The sequence below is a fragment of the Lontra canadensis genome, unplaced genomic scaffold (genome assembly GCF_010015895.1).
Source record: "Lontra canadensis isolate GAN:19392208 unplaced genomic scaffold, GSC_riverotter_1.0 scaffold9, whole genome shotgun sequence".
NCBI lineage: Eukaryota > Metazoa > Chordata > Mammalia > Carnivora > Mustelidae > Lontra > Lontra canadensis.
In genome coordinates, this window is record NW_022631003.1 from 37,331,712 (window position 1) to 37,351,411 (window position 19,700).

General features: G+C 40.4%; 1 pseudogene; it reads right to left on the bottom strand.

The window, feature by feature from the left end:
* Positions 1 to 238: 238 nt before the first annotated feature.
* LOC116866053 lies at positions 239 to 9,081 on the bottom strand (annotated as a pseudogene).
* Between the last annotated feature and the right edge of the window lie 10,619 nt (positions 9,082 to 19,700).

Below are 19,700 nucleotides of genomic sequence, written 5' to 3' on the forward strand. Positions count from 1 at the left end.
GGAATAATCTTACACGTGCCACTTTATGTACGTACTAATATGTCTGTAGTATGAATTCTTAGAATTCAATTGCTGGTCAAAGAGTGGTTTTAGCTTTAATAGGTATTGGCAATTATTGCTCTGTGATTCTGTGATGCTGACCTAATCCCAACAGGTCTAAACTCAGTTTTACTCCTGTTTTTCCACAGGTGGCTTAAGCCTTAAATCAGCCTCGACTCTGCCCTCCACGATGCTTAGCTCAGGCCACACTGCACACCGACGTCTTATCTGTGGTCTTAGTCCTATGGGCTTCATTCTTCACGTTGACCTGCTGGCCCACAATCTGAATTGTGCAGGGGGCCTCAGGTGAGGGGCAGTTCAACACCTGCATCTCGGTATCTGCTTTGCTGTTACAAGTCACGATAGCCACGCACGTCTTCTCTCTGAGAGCTGGTGAGTGTTGACCCCCAGAGCCTTAGTCTGGCTCTTGCAGCTTTACTGGCCTTCTGGGATCCTGAGGAGAGTTCTCTCGGAGTCTAGGGAGCCACAGAGTGCAGGAAAAATACAGGCTTTGGAGCAAGACAAATATAGTCTTGAATCATAGCTTGATTCTTTCCAGCAGTCACCTTCACCAAGCCCCTTAGCCATTTTGTTCCAATGTTCTCATCTGTAACATGGTGACAGCAGTGTTAGTGTCATGAGGTTTTATTGTTAAGAGCAGAAGCAATAATGTGCGTAACATTTTTGGCAAAGGCTGACGGGTTCTATACACTTTATTTTTATTGCTCTATCCTGCAGCCACCTTTAACCGGGACTTTTCCCCTCCAATCTGTGAGGGCTGTGGCGGTGTTGATGACTTGTGTATTAAAGACATGAGGGGGAAATACTCCTTTTTCTTCTCCTCCTATGTTACAGGTAGATAGATTCTTCCTCTTCACAATCCTGAGTAAAAGACAGACGTGTTCTTAAGCCTGCTGTGGAGTATGGCCCAAGTAACCTTCTCCTCAGTCAAAGGGGAGGGTCTCCTATGGGTGGACTCAGCTTGAACTCTTCTTTCAGTGCTAGAAATGGTCTTTCAGGGGTGCTTGGGTGGCTCAGTGGGTTAAGTCTCTGTCTTTGGCTTGGGTCATGATCTCAGGTTCCTGGGATTGAGCCCTTCATCAGGCTCTCTGCTCGGTGGGGAGCCTGCTTCCCTCTCTCTCTCTGCCTGCCTCTCTGTCTGCTTGTGATCTCTATGTCAAAAAAAAAAAAAAAGAAAAGAAAAAAGAAAAAAAAGAAAAAAAAAGAAATGGTCTTTCACAGGGGTCTTGCTGACTTTGAAAATGTAGGCTTTGAGCACAGAGCTCACATAACCACAGTCCTATTATCTTGGGATTTAATAATAGTGTAAGAGGAAAGCATATTAGAAATTACTCTTTCAGGGCACCTGGGTGGCTCAGTGGGTTAGGCCTCTGCCTTCAGCTCAGGTCATGATCTCAGGGTCCTGAGATGGAGCCCCAAGTCGGGCTCTCTGCTCAGCGGGGAGCTTGTTTCCCCCTCTCTCTCTGCCTGCCTCTCTGCCTACTTGTGGTCTCTCTGTCTGTCAAATAAATAAATAAAAACATAAAAAAAAAAAGAAATTACTCTTTCATCATGAATATCCTTACCTTGAGAAGGCCAATAAACGTTAGTTAATGTACAGACCAACAAAACTGCAGATAAGGAAATCAGACTATTTTGTGCACAAGGTCATGAGGAGAAGTAACAAGTGCAACTGTTGACACCAAGCACTCAAAAGGGGTGTTTTCTTGCTCTGTGCTGAAGAGAGATTCAGGATTGTTAGTTGCTACTCGACAAAAGCCTTTCCAGTCTGATGATCATTACTAAGTTTGTCTTCTGGCACTTCTTACCAAGTTAAAAGATTTTAATTTTTAGAAATGTTTTTGGATGTTCTGTTTTTCAGTGGCTTGATGCTACTTTGAATTCTTCCTTTTTTTTTTTTTAGTTTTTTTCATTTTATTTTATTTCTTTTCAGTGTTCCAGCATTCATTGTTTATGCACCACACCCAGTGCTCCATGCAATATGTGCCCTCCATAATACCCATCACCAGGCCCTCCCAGCCCCCCACTCCCCTCCCCTCCAAAACCCTCCATTTGTTTCTCAGAGTCCACAGCCTTTCATGGTTTGTCTCCCCCTCCGATTTCCCCCAACTCACTTCTCTCCATCTCCCAATGTCCTCCGTGCTATTCCTTATGCTCCACAAGTAAGTGAAACCATATGATACTTGACTTTCTCTTCTTGACTTAATTCACTCAGCATAATCTCCTCCAGTCCCGTCCACGTTGATATAAAAGTTGGGTATTCATCCTTTCTGATGGAGGCATAATACTCCATTGTATATATATGGATAAGGAAGATATGGTCATTGTATATATGGACCATATCTTCCTTATCCATTCGTCTGTTGAAGGGCATTTTGAATTCTTCCTTTTTTAAAAAAAATTTCCCACTTTTATTTATTTTTTATTAACATATAATATATTGTTTGTTTCAGAGCTACAGGTCTGTGATTCATCAGTCTTATACAATTCACAGCACTCACCCTAGCACATAGCGCATAGTACTTTGAATTCTTAAATATCTCCATATTTTTAAGTAAAATAACCTAGTGATCACAGTTTTCCAGTGAGATTTAAACCACTGTTCATTATAGCTGTAGTTATCTTGTCTGATGCTTTATCACCTATATTTCTGATATACAAAAAACAATCTCCAATTTAAACTTGGATGTAGGAATCCCCCTGCCCAAGAGAAAGCTGTTTAGCTGCTTTGAGAGTTGTCAGAAGTCTATAACTAGTTCTTGTGTATGTGCCTGTGGGGATTTGGAGTTCGGAAAGACAGGGAAATATCAATCGGTGGCAAGCCTAAAACGCTGGCAATAAACTATAATAGGTAGCTCCTTTACTCTTATAAATCTGAGGAAGAAACCGAGAGAAGAAATACAGAAATGCATCATGCAACAAAATCACAGAGTAGTTTAGACTTAGAAGAAACTTGCTGTTCTTCTGGTTTAAATGCTTTACTCAACAGATGATGATCCAAGACCATGATGCTAGAAATTGACATAAGTTTAATTTTGATACCAATCTTATGGATGATGAAATTGAGGTAACTCATACAGTAAGTGTAGATTTGGAATTTGGACCTAGATTTGGTTGGCTTTGGAACCAAAATTTCAGCCTCTGTGCTACCTCATACACATAGATCTATGAGATGTTTTCTTGCATTGATTCACTTGTGTTTGTTTATAATGAATGACTGCATTTGCCCCGTTGCATTTTGCTTATATTCCCTAAAGGATTTAGATGGTTTTAGTGCAAGGAAAAGACATTCTCTTTTGTGTAAAGGACTTGGATTATCGTTTGAGTTTTTCCCCTCTGGAGAATTTATAACCTCCACAGTATCCCAGGAGATCAAATTGGCAGGGGAAAAAGGGCCAGGGAGTCAGGGAAGGGCACAGAAAGGCCAACCTGAGGATCCTACAAACAAACAAAACGATCAAACAAAAAACTGGGGGTAAGATGTGTAGAGTAATGACCAAAGGACACACCCAGTAAATTACAATACTGAAAACAATACTGGTCATGCTTTAAAATTGGAAAATAATGTTGATAAAGGAGGTAAGTCAAATTGAGGGGCTGAGTCAAAAGGATGTCTCTGTGGGGAAAAAAAATCAACTCACTATTTTCCCACAGCCTGGCTTGAAGTTTTAATCATTTCACATATCTTTTTTTTTTTTTTTTTAAGATTTTACTTATTTATTTGACAGAGAGAAAGAGAGCGAGCACAAGCTGGGGGAGTGGCAGGCAGAAGGAGAGGGAGAAGCAGACACCCTGCAGAGCAGGGGAAGCCCAATATGGGACTCAATCCCAGGACTCTGAGATGACCTGAGTCATGAAGGCAATGGCCTAATCAACTGAGCCACCCAGGAGCCCCTCATGTATCTTCACATGTTAAGTAGAGAGGAGGAGAAAGGAAAGTAGCAGGTCACTACATAAGATACAGCAAAAGACATATTTATTTCAAAATATAAGCATTAAATCTGTACCACTTCACCTGTTCAATAATTAAAATTTATTGAACACCTGTTCTGTGCCAAGCCTTGCATGAGATGTTACATATCCATAGATAAGACACCACTCATGAGCTCAATCAATTAACTGCCTGGCAGGGGAGACAGTACACAGATGTCTACAATATAATGGACAGGTAATAGGACCATAAAACCTTAACACAACAGTTTGAACAAGCAACTCAACTTGGCGTATCTGGGATACAATCACAATAATTCCTTGAGTTGTAGGAACTTTTAGAAGGAGAAGAGAGGAGGTTTGCCAGATGAAAACAAAGGGCAGAAGATATTTCAGGTGAATGGCACTGCATGAGCAAAGACACAGAATTATGCGAGCACACGCATGGAGGGTCTGGAGAACTGTGTAAAGTTAGCATGGTTCTAGCTAGAGGACCGAGGGTAGTGGCTACTATATGCGGGGGTGAGGGGTGCTGTCCCCCTGTGCAGCTGAAAATCTGCATCTGAATTTTGGCTCCTTAAAAACTTAACTACTAATGACCCACTATTGACCAGAAACCTTACCAGTAACATAAACAGTCAATTAACACATATTTTGTATGTTGTATATATTATATATCTGTTCTTACCATAAAGCCAGGCAAAAGAAAATGTTAAGAAAGTCACAAGGAAGAGAAAATACATTTATAGTACTATAATGTACATATCAGAAAAAAAACTACATGGAGAGCAGATAAGCGGTTCCAACCCTTATTGTTCAAGGGTCAGCTGTGTTATACTAGCTAGTTACAATGAAATTGTTAATAGTTATTATAACAAGTACATTCCATGTACACTAATGCCAGACTGGAAAGCAAGTTGAGCAAGGCTGGGTCTGAGAGAGTGAAAGTTTCTGTATATGACAGGGATTATTAAAGATAAGATAAAAAACAACTTCATAGCAGAAAGATGAACAATATAACCAAGCTTATCATTTCCAGAGTTTAAGGAAGTCTTGACAACAAAGAGATAGTCAAGCGGACCACTTCAGCCTGAGACAGCAGTGGTAAGAGCTTTCTTGAAGTCCAGATGAAACTGAGCAAAACACTGTAGAACAAACAGAATGAATCAACAGAAGAATCTATGCAATCCTCTTGGATTTCCTTTCAGAGAACATGTCTAGAGAAGAGAGTATGGCATTTGGAGTCTCAGAGTCTGAGGTTTGAATTCTGGCTCCGCCATTTTACTCACTATGTGGCCAGGAACAACGTAACCTCCAGAGTCTTAACTACCTCCTGCAGAAAATGGAGGCACGGAGAGGTGCGTCGTGGAGACGCTGCAGTGAAAAGTGTAGCACGATGCCTGGCACCCAGTGTGAACCCCCAACGTGAGAGTTAACCTTGCTCTGATCTCAGGGGACTTGCTTGGAACATGTAATCGAATTTACTGCCTTCTTCAGAACAACTCTAGAGAAAGGCCTTTGAAATAAGCTATGTTGGATGAACCATCAGTTTGGGAGGGTCGTATGTGGTGGCGGTATGTCTGCGGAGAGGTGAGCAGTTTTTGAAATAGTTTCAGAACAAAGAAAAAAAATGCCACTTTATGCAGTGGGTGATAGATAACTACGTAAAGCTTTTTGCCAGTCAATGTTATACAGAAACTGTCAACTCTCAATGAAGCCGTAGACTTACAAAACCTAAGTTCTATAAGGGTAGATGGCTGTAGGGTCATCTTTATGTTTTCAACATATTCCTGGTGCTGAGCACTGTATCTGACACATAGCAGGTACCAAATAACTATCTGTTAAATGAAAGAAGAAAGAAAGGAATGGTATTGAAAAGGTTTGGGCATGCTCAAAGATGGCATAACCTTAACATAATCCAAGGGCAAGTTGATAAGCATTTGGGGGATACATCGGCTTCTTTATGTTGACACTGAGATAATCAACTGTCATGCTTTCCCACTAAATATTCCTTAGTACAGGGGTACCTGGGTGGCTCAGTCGGTTGACTATCTGACTCTTGGTTTCGGCTTGGGTCGTGGTATCAGGGTCGTGATATCGAGCCCTGCATCAGGCTCCATGTTCAGTGGAGTCTGCTCGAGATATTTTTCCCCCTCCCTCTCCTTCCTCCTTGGCCTGTGCTCTCTCTCACTAAAAATAAACAAAGAAATAAATAAATAACATCTTAAAAAATATTCCTTAGCACCATTTTCAGAAAGAAATAGTCACTGGATAATTCCTTGAACAGGTGAAATTCTTAGAAATTCCAGATGGGTAGGTTCATAGAGTTCACATCTGAATGGACATTGTTACCAGAAAGACTGAAGGAACCCAAATGATAGTGCAGTTTTACATTCCTCCTTTCAACATGAAACCCAGCAGCCTTCAGATGATTTCTGTACTCTTTTCCATTTTCAGCCAAAATAGATCCTTTGTGCCTCTCTCAAACGTTCCCATTATTGCATAATCTAGGAGGTCCCTGCAGAGCTTCCCTTGCTGTTAAGCAGAACTGACAGAAGAGTGATATTTTCTATTTAAGGCAGAGCTTGGAAGTTACCAGCTAATTCTCAAATAGCACTGAAAAACAAATGCTGGGATCATGCACCAGATATTGGTACCTTTGCTTTTACTTTCTCACCTCTAAATATCAGCTCCTAAACACCAGCCTGTTTAAGAGGTCCCATCACTGACATGGGATCATTGGAATTGTTATTATTTCTTTAGAAGGCAAAATTTAGGCTTTTATATTTTGTTTTCATTATATTTGAGAAACAATGCCTCACATCTACATAAACAAACCTGGAAATTCCATCTTGGAGGTTCAAATTCAAAATGTTAGAGTATCTTTGTTCCTTTAAGAGGTCCCTGATAAGAGCGCCTGGGTGGGTCAGTTGGTTAAGCGACTGCCTTCAGTTTAGGTCATGATCCTGGAGTATCAGGATTGAGTCCTGCATCAGGCTCCCTGGTCAGCAGGGAGTCTGATTCTCCCTCTGACATTCTCCCTTCTCATGCCCTCTCTCTCAAGTAAATAAAATCTTTAAAGAAAAAAATTTAAAATAAATAAATAAATAAGTAAATGTCCCTGATAAGAAAAAAATATTTCTAAACAAATAAGCAAGCAAACAAACAAAAAACAACCCACACCTCACAAAGTGAAGAGGTTCAATACAGTCTAATTTTGATAATATGCCACTTTATAGAGTGATATCTGTTTTCAATATCTAACTAGCTTTTTTTAAAAAGTTTTTAAAATTTATTTATTTGACAGAGATAGTGAGAGAGGGAATGCAAGCAGGGGGAGTGGGAGAGGGAAAAGCAGGCTTCCCGCTGAGCAGGGAGCCTGATGCAGCAGAACTTCTTTCAAAATTAGAATCATTCCTCTCCAACCCTGCTGCTGCTTCATCAGCTAGTTGATGTAATATTCTAAATCCTTCGTTGTCCTTTCAACAATGCTCATGGTATTTTCACCAGGAGTAGATTCCTTCTCAAGAAACCACTTTCTTTGCTCATCCATATGAAGCAACTGCTCTTGCATTAAGGTTTTATCAGGAGACTGCAGCAATTCAGTCCCAGCTTCAGGCTCCCCTTCCAATTCTCGTTCTCTGGCTGTTTCCACCGCATCAGCAGTTACTTCCTCTACTGAAGTCCTGAACCCCTCCAAGGCATCCATGAGGGTTGGAATCAACTTCTTCCCAACACTTGTTCATGTCGATATTCTGATCTCTTCCCATGAGTCACGAATGTTCTTAATGACCTCTAGAATGGTGAATCCTTTTCCGAAGGCTTTCAGTTTACTTTGCCCCAATCCTTCAGAGGAATCACTATCAATGGCAGCTATACCCATACACAATGAAATTTTTAAATAAGAAGACTGGGAAGTCAAAATTACTCTTTGGTCCATGGGCTGCAGAATGAATGTTGCGTCAGCAGGTATGAAAACAACATTCATCTTGGATGTCTCCATCTGTTCTGTTGGGTGATCAGGCACACTGTCAATGAACAGTAATATTTTGAAAGGAATCTTTTTTTTTTTTTTTTTCTGAGTACATCTTAACCGTGAGCTTAAAATATTCAGTAAACTATGTTGTAAACAAATGTGCTACTACCCAGGGTTTGTTGTTCCCTCGATAGAGCACAGGCAAAGTAGATTTAGCATAATTCTTAAGAGCCCTAGGGTTTTGGAAATGGTCGGTGAGCATTGGCTTCAACTTAGAGTCCCAGCTGCAATAGCCCCTAACAAAAGAGTCAGCCTGTTTTTTGAAGCCCGGCATTGGCTTCTCCTCTCTAGCTGTGGAAGTCCTAGATGGCATCTTCTTCTAATATAAAGCTGCTTGGTCTCCATTGAAAATCTGTTGTTTAGTGTAGCTACTTTTATTAGTTATCTTAGCAAGATTTTTTTAAAAATTTTATTTATTTGAGAGAGCAAGAGCATGAGCAGGGGCAGGGGAGAAAGAGAAGCAGACTCCCTGCTGAGCAGGGAGCCTGACACAGGGTTCAATCCCAGGGACCCCACATCATGACCCGAGCCAAAGTCAGACACTTACTTAGCAGACTGAGTCACCCAGGTGACCATTAGTTAGATCTTGATAACTTGCTGCTTCACCTTACACTGTTATGTTATGGAGATAGCTTCTTTCCTTAAACCTCATGAAGGAAACTCTGCTAACTTCCAACTTCCTTTCTGCAGGTTCCCCACCTCTCTCAGATTTCACAGAATGGAAGAGAGTTAGGGACTTCCTGTGGAGTAGGCTCTGGCTTAAGGGAATGTTGTGGCTGGTTTGATCTTCTATCCAGACTACTGAAACTTTCTCCCTATCAGCAATAAGGCTGTTTTGCTTTTCTTATCTTTCATGTTTCGCTGGAGTGAACTTTCAATTTCCTTCAAGACCTTCTCCTTTGCATTCACAACTTGGTTAACTGGTGCAAGTGGCCTGGCTTTCAGCCAGTCTTGGCTTTCAACGTGCCTTCCTCACTGAGCTCAATCATTTCTAGCTTTTGATTTAAAGTGAGAGATGTGCAACTCTTCCTTCCACTTGAACGTTTGAAGGCCATTGTAGGGTTACTAACTGGCCTAATTTCAATCTGTGTCTCAGGAAATAGGGGGGCCCCGAGGTGAGACAGAGAGATGGGGGAATAGCCAATTGGTGGAGCAGTCAGAACACACACATTTATCAATTAAATTTGCTGTCTTATTGGGTAGGGTTCATAGGACCCTCCAACAATGACAATAATAACATCAAAGATGACTGATCACAGATCAACCATAACAAGTATAATAAAAACTCTGAAATAGTGTGAGAATTATCAAAATATGGCACAGAGGTATGAAGTGAAGAGAATGCTATTGTCAAAAAGGTGCCAATTGACTTGCTTGATGCAGGGTTGCCAAGACCTTCAACTTGTAAAAAGCATGGTATCTGGAAAGAGCAATAAAGCAAAGTGCAAAAGAGAAGAATTCCTGTAATCTCAACTTAACCGGTCTGGAGATACGGGCTTTTCCAGGGAAAGGGGCATGATCTCAAGGTTATGGCCGTCTTCAGTCAAAGGCAAGTCCCAGAGAGGGTATCAGCTCAGAGACAGTGATTGCTAACACTCCCAGATGCTGGATGGGTGTGCTCCAAACCTGAGGTAGGGTATCCTGGTGGTATAACTTGGCCTCTAAGGAGAGATGGAAGTGGGACTCCGCTCAGAGTTCTGGCCCTGTTCACTTTCAAATCATGGCAGATCATCTTTAATTTTTTTTTTTAAGATTTTGTTTATTTGTCAGATAGAGAGACAGATAGAGAGCACAAGCAGGAGGAGCGGCAGGCAGAGGGAGAAGCAGACTCCCTGCTGAGCAAGAAACCGGATATGGGACTAGATCCCAGGACCCTGGGATCATGACCTGAGTGGAAGGCAGAGGCTTAACCGACTGAGCCATACAGGTGTCCTGAGATCATCTTTAATTTTTAAATTAGTTTTAAACTTTTAATCATGATATATATCACACTAGAGAACTTACAATATTATCTACTATATTATAGAGCATTTCCAATACCTTGGAAACCCCTACATAAATCTCCTTAATTGTATCCTCTACAGAGGTAACTGCTGAGCCACATTTGATGTTAATCATTTACTGGCTACTCTTCATAGCTCCTCTTTTTTTAAAAATTAAGACACCAGTGAGATTGGGCTCAAGGAAACCATTCAACCTGCAACATGATTTTTTCCCTTATAACCATCTTATTTCACATGTGCTTAAATACTTCTCTACACACACTACAGAATGGATATGACATTACATTCACGGATATGACACCGTTCTTGACATGGCAAGCAGGGAGCACCCCTACAAAGATCTTCTTTACATGTGTTCTTCCCCCCTGCCACCCAGCTTTATTTATTTATTTATTTACTTATTTATTTATTCAGCATAACAGTATTCATTGTTTTTGCACCACACCCAGTGCTCCATGCAATCCGTGCCCTCTCCAATACCCACCACCTGGTTCCTAGTTCCCACCCCCACACCCCTTCAAAACCCTCAGACATGTGTTCTTAAAAACACTTCTCTCATGCATTCCTTTATGGCTTTTTAAAGACACATAAATATTCCTAAAAATATTTTTTAGTTTAGTTTAAATGGACTTATCCTACTTCAGTCTCTTCCTGCTTAACATGATCTAATTTAGTTTTCATTTTTACTGGTGATTATAGCGGCAGCTTGTTCTTTTCTCTTACTGTATATTATTCCATTATATGATGAGCGATGCCATTGATTTCTTTTATATTGTCTGATGTTGTTGGTTGGAACTTTGGGTACTAACTTGTCTATGAGAGTTTGTTTTTTAAAAGAGGTTTTGTATTTGACCAAAGCCTTAAATCTCTAGTTGTTGACTTCCATGCAACGGCACAAAACAGACAGAAATATCCTTTTCACAGAGGAACTTTTTGTTTTGATAGAAATGTCTTCCACTTAATCATTAGAGTCTGTTAATCTATAATGGTTGGTTTTAGTTAGAGCATACCTAACATAAAAATTTTTCAAAAATGAAATAAAAATGTTTTATAATTGATAAACTGTGATTCTACATTAGAAAGATATATGAAGGAATCCTGTCTTTAAAGACAATTATCACATGATCTCTCTGATATGAGGAATTTGAGAGGCAGGGCAGAGGATCGTGGTGGGTAGAGAGGGAAAAAACGAAACAAGATGGGGCCAGAGAGGGAGAGGAAACGTAAGAGACTGTTAATCGCAGGAAACAAACTGAGGATTGCTGGGGGGTGGGAGGGTAGAGAGAGGGTGGCTGGGTGATGGATACTGGGAAGGGTATGTGCTATGTGTATTAGGTATGTGAATGCTGTGAAATGTGTAACACTGATGATTCACAGACCTGTACCCCTGGGGCAAATAATACATTATGTGTTATTAAAAAATAATGATGTTAAAAGAATCAGCAAAATCAATAATAATTGTGGTCTATAAAAACAAATTTTGTGTATGAGTATCTCACAAATAACTCTGATCCTTTGAGTTTTATTGCTGTGATTATCAAACATGGGACCTCAGCCCCGAACATGCCTATTCAAGATGATGAATCATAGGCAGTGAATTACAAGATGCTGAACTTCAGCCAACAACTCTAACAATAAGGAATTTGACTAGTTGCTTGGGATTTTACAGTACACTAATGTGAATAGTTTTTCAAAAAAGATTAATTTGCTAAATATAGCATTGCTGGAAATAACCTTTCTCTAACGGTTTTCCTGATGAAGAAGCAATTCCTACAAGACAATCTGGCCCTCAGTATAATTTCAAGGAGCTAACGACAGAACAAATCAATGGCTTTAATTATCTGCTTGCCAAAATTAAGCTAAAACTTTTTAAAGCAAATGCCCCCACAGGGGTTTGTTCAAAAATGATTTTAAAACATCTAAAATGGCTTAGTATTCTTGATTCAGATAAATTTCTTTGAAGGATATAAATTCAAGATCTGGAAGTGCCTTTCATTTCCAATGAGTTTAAATCCACTGAGCTGGGGCGCCTGGGTGGCTCAGTGGGTTAAGCCGCTGCCTTCGGCTCAGGTCATGATCTCAGGGTCCTGGGATCGAGCCCCGCATCGGGCTCTCTGCTCGGCAGGGAGTCTGCTTCCCTTCCTCTCTCTCTGCCTGCCTCTCTGCCTGCTTGTGATTTCTGTCTGTCAAATAAATAAATAAAATCTTTAAAAAAAAAAATAAATAAATCCACTGAGCTGTCAGGAGCAATGTTTTTCCCCCCCAGGAGGGAAAAAGGAAGAAGGTGTGTGTGTGTGTGTGTGTTTCCCTCAAAGGAGTGTTGTTTACTAATTTTTATTTATTGTAGACTTTTTGTATCAGGGCCCAAAGTTAGAGCTTTCCTTACAATGTTTACAGTATGATGGCTTTAAAGGTAATAAAGTAACGCATAAGAACATTAATTACTCTGTGTGCTTGCAGGACTCCGTTAACTCTAATCCAGCAGGAGAAACTTGCCACCATCTTGCTTCGTGTGTGAGACTGTGTGTGTGTCTGAGTAAGTCGTTCACCCCACCCAAGCAAGACAATAAAATGTTGTTAGAGATTGGGGAAGGGGTCCAGGTATCAGACAAAGCATGTGCTTCCAAAGTCCTATTACTGTAAGAAGGATAATCTGTGAGAAAAGGCAGAGGGAGATCATCTGAGGTTTGGGTGGCTCAGGTAGAATCAAATGGGACCAGCATCTAGACCCCTTGTCCACATCTGGAATCTCTGCCTATAATCACACCGAGATAGCATTTTGGTCCTGGATTTCATACCAATGAACTTAGACTACCATCTGCTTTCTTTATTTTTATTTATTTATGTAACTTATTTTAAAGATTTTATTTATTTGAGAGAGAGAGAGAGAGAGAGAGAGAGAGAGAATGCACACATATGCAACCACAAGCAGGGGGAGAGGCAGAGGGAGAAGCAGACTCCCCACTGAGCAGCGGCCTCTGAGGAGATGAGGCAGGGCTACATCCCAGGACTCTGGAATCATGACCTGAGCAGAAAGCAGATGCTTAGCCAACTAAGCCACCCAGGCATTCCTATATAACTGATTTTATTATCCAGTATAGTTTAATACAGTGTTATATTAGTTTCAGGTGTACTGCTTTCTTTAGTTATACAGGTGATTTTGTAACCTTGCAAAGGCTCTAGCCATCATAGAAATGATGACATGAATCAAAATAATATTAATACTTCTATATACACCCAGAGATGAAGTTTTAAAAATCATTATAATCTGCCTCTATTTGCTATTTAATATATTTAATACAATTAAGGAGATCTGGCATTTTGTACTTGTAATTTTATTTATTTTTTTAAGTTTTATTTATTTTCTGGTAATCTCTACACCCAATGTGAGGCTCGGACTCATGACCCCAAAATTGAGATCAAGAATCCCATGCTTGGGGCACCTGGGTGGCTCAGTGGGTTAAATCCTCTGCCTTCAGCTCAAGTCATGATCTCAGGGTCCTGGGTTCGAGCCCCACATTGGGCTCTTTGCTCAGCGGGGAGCCTGCTTCCCCCTCTCTCTCTCTGCCTGCCTTTCTGCCTACTTGTGATCTCTGTCAAATAAGTAGATAAAATCTTAAAAAAAAAAAAAATCCCAGGCTCTTCCAACTGGGCCAGCCAGATCCCCCTGTACTTGTGATTTTAATTTGATATGTTTAATTAATATTAGTCTTATGATTTTTATGAGGAAGGTTTTTGATATAGTTTGAAAATAGTATTTGACTGTCTAAAGGAATTGGATATTTCAAGTCTGTATGTTTCAGGTTTCTTAGCACCATTTAACTTAGTCAAGTTTAATTAAATATTTGGATCTAATATGTTGGGTGTATGAAGGCCTTGAGATACACTGAATAAGCATGATTATTGTTTATCATGCTTAACCAACATATAATTAATTAAAGGTTAATTATTTGGGATAAATTACTGTTAAACTTATTACTTATTGAAATAGTAATCAAAGATCAAGTAAAAATTTTATAGAAAAATTATATGTGTATTAAAAACCAAATATTTAAGTTGAGTTCAATGTTTAAGAAACACCAATCTTTATGATATACCAAAGATCCCTTTTTAACATTAAAGAACTCAGTTAAATGATTATGCTCTTCTGGGAAACTAATTTCCCCAATTCGTGGCAAATATATGAGTGACTAGAATACTCTCTTAGGGTTCAGCACAGAAAACAGAACTCACTCTAACAGAGTAGAATTTCTACCCATACAACAGTGTATAAGTAGAAAGGACTTTGGGTGTTCACATACTCCTGCAAGAGCTGGACAAGTGGAAGTCAGAAGGTCAGCTGCTGCTGGTCCTACCATCACACCAGTCACTATCACAGCTACCAACGTGCATGGAGCTGGTGACCAGACATTGGTACACTTACATCCATTGGGACTTGCTTGCCAAACGCAGTAGCAGCTGGAACATGGCCTCCACCTTCCTCCCCGCCTGCATCGTACTGGCAGAACCCAAGCTGTATTCTAAACTCTAACAGTGAGAGAGTGAAAAAGGTAGCTTCTTGCCTCCTAGTGCCTAGGACACAGGAGGGAATTTAGAAGAGGTAGGACTGGGTGCTGAGTGTCCAAAGGCAAGATCTGTGAAGCAAAATGGCCACAAATCCATACAGGCCTGGTTATTATGACATAGCATTATTTTTTAATATCATAGAATGCAGGTCAGAAATTGGGTGCCTTTTATCATATAGAGCATCTGGGGGATACAGAGTATTAGTCAACCATAGGTGGTTTTCCAGTAGAAGTTTTAAAAATGTTTGTGACCTAATTAGACTACTTAATGGTTCTTTTCATTTTGTAGAAATTATTTCCTCTTGACATTTGTCAGCAAATACATCGTATAAAACAGGTTTCTTTCTCACATGGTTTTACAAGGTTTATATTTCAGCACTACGATTTTATGGGGCAATATGCCCCAGAGTGTGCTTTCCAGGGGAAATATGACACCATTAGGTCAAAACTGTGCCTTCCAGTTCCCTCTTGGAAATGTATGTATTTTTTTATTGAGTAGAAATAATTTCACAATGTGGCTGAAGACTGCTTTGTAAAAAGGCTTATCAACAGAATAAATAAATCTGAAGTCCAAAATTAACTCACCAAATTTACTTCTCTTTTTCTGTATTCTCACAAGCAGTTTAATCTTCTAGTTGGCATTTTGATCTAGGACAGAAACACTGTATCTTCTGGTTTGGAAATTTTCTTGATTTGGTTTTGCTCTATATAATAGTGTTAAGAAGTGATAGTTAGAATTTTGATTGTGAGATACAAAAACTAAAACATTTTGCTCTCTATAGTAGTGTTAAGAAGTGATGGTTAGAATTAAGTTTGATTGTGAGATATATAAAAACTAAAATAATAACAGCTTACACCCAATAAAATTTTATTTCTCTCTCATGTGTGCAGTGTCTGAAGGTAAGTGGCCCTGAACTGGTATGACCGGGTTCCACTGAGATCACTGTCCCACGACACCAGAGTGTGGCCTTCCTCCTTGTGGTAAGGCAGGTAATGTCAGCATTCCAGGCAGAATGGAGAAAGGGGATAAATGAGGGCAAAGTAGGTATGTGCCCACTGTTTTAAGGAAGGTTTTGAGAGGCTGTAGGATTATACTTTACTTCCGTGCTGCAAGCTAGCATTTACTCACATGCCTTCAGCTCAGCTGCCATGTGAGTCAGGGAAATACAGTCTTTACACTGGGCACCGCGTGTCCTATCAAAAATTCTCTTGTAATGGGAGGAGAGAAAGGACGTCGTGAGGGTAATGAGCAGTCTATGTCACACCCATACTTTCATATACACATAAAGCATTAACTTCAGAAAAGTATCAGAATACTCTAAGAAAAAAAAAATCCTTTTTTTTTTTTTCTTTCCAGAAAAGGAAGCTAAGTGCTACTGTTTGACCTGATGCATTATTTACCCTAAGTAGCACAAATGTGTTTCTTTAATAGAAAAGCTTATTCAATATTTCCTCCGGGGTTAGCAAGAACATACTATCTCCCACTGCAACCCTAGTAGTAAAGGGAGTCCTTTCATTTTGTGCTCCTGCAAGTTTTCCCTGATTTGAGTTCTTCAGGATAGAGTTTGGTGTGAATTATGGATTAGCAGAAGTGAAGTGAGCAGAACCAGGAGGCACGAGGAGGGGCTGGAGAGACGAGGAGATTCAACAGGAAAGTGTTCATCTCTCTTCCCAGTTCCTGTTTCATCACTATGGAATTTGCTTTCTGCTCTAAGATGATTCCTGGGCCACTGTGAAAAGCAGGGGAATTAGACTGGAGAAGCTGAAGTCTGGGGAACCCCTGGGTGACAGACCAGTCTATAGGAGGCCATCAAGGCTACCTTGTACTGAATGCCCAGGAGCCAAGCATGATGAAAACATCACCTCATCTTATTCCCTGAACCATCCAGTGAAGCGGTAGTTGTCCACTCCATTTTCCCAGTGACTCAGAAAGTTAAAGTAACTCCCCAGAGTCATGCAGCCAGGGAAGGGTAAAGTCAGAATTCCAGTCCACGCTGTGTCTACTGGCCAAATTGATGTCTCACTGAGGAAATGAGATTATACAGATACCTCGGGCTCCGGCCTGATGTTCTAAGATGATGTGGTCCATGAAGGTAAAACTTGGGGTCCATAATTACTAGTTAAAGGTGAGGAATGGTAGATGTCACGAAAATTAAAAAGAGGCACAGTATTTCCAAAATGATTTTATTCCACCTTACTGTTCAGCTGGCCATCATCTTCATTTTTCTCCTCGAAATCATGATTATTGGTTTAACTGCAGTTCCCAACTCTTCCATCATTCTTCATCCACAAACCCTCACAGACTTTGTCCTAAATGCAATGCAACAGACACACTTGTCCTTTGTCCTGTGGCATTTGAGACAACACTTCTCCTACAGGCCAAATGAAGTCAGATTGCTAAAAAATGTTGAATTCTTAAAAAAAAAGAAAAAAAAAGGTAAATTCTTTCTTCTTCAGATGTCCTTACAGATGGCAGGCGGTGTTGGTTGACTACTCTGCCGCCCCTTTTGTTCTTGTTCAATAAAACCCCGGCTTTGTTCAAGTGTTCCCCACCCTTGCCTCTCAGTGGAGGTAGGCCCAGCCTTGGGTTAAATGTGATCGGTTTGAGAAAGGAACAGTAGTTTCATTTTTCTCACCAGGAATTGATTTAAGAAGGGACAGGTGAAAGAATTCCGGGCAATATAAAATGAGGATATCTGATGGAGGCTTCTGGGAAATTTTTCTTTACTTATTAAAAAAAAGCATGCAAGTGGAGCACCTGGGTGGCTCAGTTGATTACATGTCTGCCTTTGACTCAGGTCATGATCCTGGAGTCTGGGGATCGAGTCCCACCCACATTGGGCTCCCTACTCAGTGGGGAGTCTGCTTCTCCCTCTGACCTTAGCCCCTCTCATGCACTCTCTCTCACTTTCTCTCTCTCAAATAAATAAAATCTTCAAAAAAAAAAAACAAAAAAGAAAAAACCCAACTAAAAACTAAAACAACACTTAAAAAAAAAAAAGGATGCAAGAAAAGATTGCTTGCTCTTCTGGCCTATAGACATGGCCTATAAAGGTGACACATTTGGAGCTGCTGCAACCATTTAGTCAACATGGAGAAATCAACCAGGGGACAAAAGCAAAAATGCCGAGGATGGCAGAGCAGAAAGACTGAAGGAACCTAGATGTTTTTTCAAAAAAGATTTTATTTAGGGGCACCTGGTTGGCTCAGTCGTTAAGCGTCTGCCTTTGGCTCAGGTCATGATCTCGGGTCCTGGGATTGAGCCCCACACTGGAATCCCTGCTCAGCAAGAAGCCTGCTTCTCCCTCCCCCTCTGCTGCTGCCCCTACTTGTGTTCCCTCTCTCACTGTCTCTGTCAAATAAATTAATAAAATATTTTTTAAAAATTTGTTTGAGAGAAAGATTTTATTTATTTTATTTTATTTATTTGAGATTTGTTTGAGAGAAAGTGAGCAAGAGAGCAAGAGAGCTGAGCAGCGAGCCTGAAGCAGGGTTCTATCCCTGATCTCAGGGTCATGACTTTAGCCCAAGGCAAAGGCAGATGCTTAACCAACTGAACCACCCAGGGATCCCCAGAAATCTAGATTCTTGGTGACTTCAATGAGCTGCTGGAATAACCAAGCCTGAGCCTAAATCTGGTCTTCCTGTTACACAAAATAAATACATTTATTGTTTAAGCCACTTGAGCTGAACTTTTTTGTTACCTGAATGCAAATGAAGCATCTTAAGTGATAAACCAAAGCAGGAGAAATAGAACCATGAGATGAGGAAGTGGGTCACTTTAGGTACGAGCCACCAGAAGAAGTGGCAATGTGCTACTTAGTATGTTCACACATAATTCTTATAAAGAGCTGTTCAGCAATACCACAAAAATAGATTACTTCTATTTTTTCAATTAGGAACTGCAAAAACCTCCAATTAGAGCAAGAGGTAAAACAAATTGGAGAAAAAAATCTTTGTTAATTTTCTAAATATTAAATTTTTCACACATTCTTAGTAAAGGATATCAATTCTGACAACTCCTCCTGGCTAAAAATGCAGGTATGTTCTTTTTAGTTCTTTGTCTCTCAGGCTAACCATTGTTCTATGAGAGACCTATTCCAGAAGGTCTGTGTGGCTCTAGAGCTCCCCAACTCTCACCCTGTAGAATGACGACGTTCATTTCCCAGGAAACGAGATGATGACTTTTCATTTTCCAGATACCACAAAGGATACTGAAACTGTACAAGTTTCCATCACACAGACATCTGTTTTGCTCAGATGTGTGAGCACTTTCTTGCAAAGCTGCATCTCACTGGTCGTCAGCTCCAGGAATAAACGTTCAATACATGTACGCTGAAAGAGAATTGAAAGTGGAACTCCTCCTTTTTTTCTAAAACAAAACTCCAAAGGATTGCTTATTCCTGGGAAGAACATCTTAATTACAGCTGTAGGAAAATCTGCAAGTTTTAACTTGTTTTTTGTTCCTTACCAGATGGATTGTATGTTAGTAGTTTACGGTGAAAGTCAGGCCTCTGAGAGATTTAACTGCTTCTTGACGTGAGATTTAGGACAGGGTTTGATCAGCTGGATGTAGGGATGTCTGTTGCTGCCTCAACATGCTCCTCAGGGCTATTAACTGCCTTCTGAGTTGCTTTCTTGCCTGTAGATGAGCACACTCCAGGTGGGAAAGAAACAAAATACTCAGGAACCAGTCCTTAATCTATTGAAATCATTGACTTTCTGATTTCACTAAATCATGACTAAGCCCAGGTATGGCTTCTGAGTAGTCCAGGCCTCAGGAGATGAACTGGACGAGGCTGCCAAGCAGAGGAAAGCCTCTCGTCCTCCTGGCTCTGGCCCAGATCACAGCGCCCACAACAGAAGCACAGCTTCAAGAGTCATCTAGGGAAAAAGGCTGTACTGATTCAAATAAAAGTCTCCCGTTCTTGGGCTATTTCACAATGCATAGTGCATGTTAGAGACTCTGAGAAGCCTTGTAATCAATCTCTGTATAATCCAGCCCTTCTCAAACTTATTTGATTTGGGGATATTTCTTTTCATTTAACACTTACAAATACCTCCCAAAAGACTCGTTTCCTGAGGAAGAGACATTCAGGATCACTT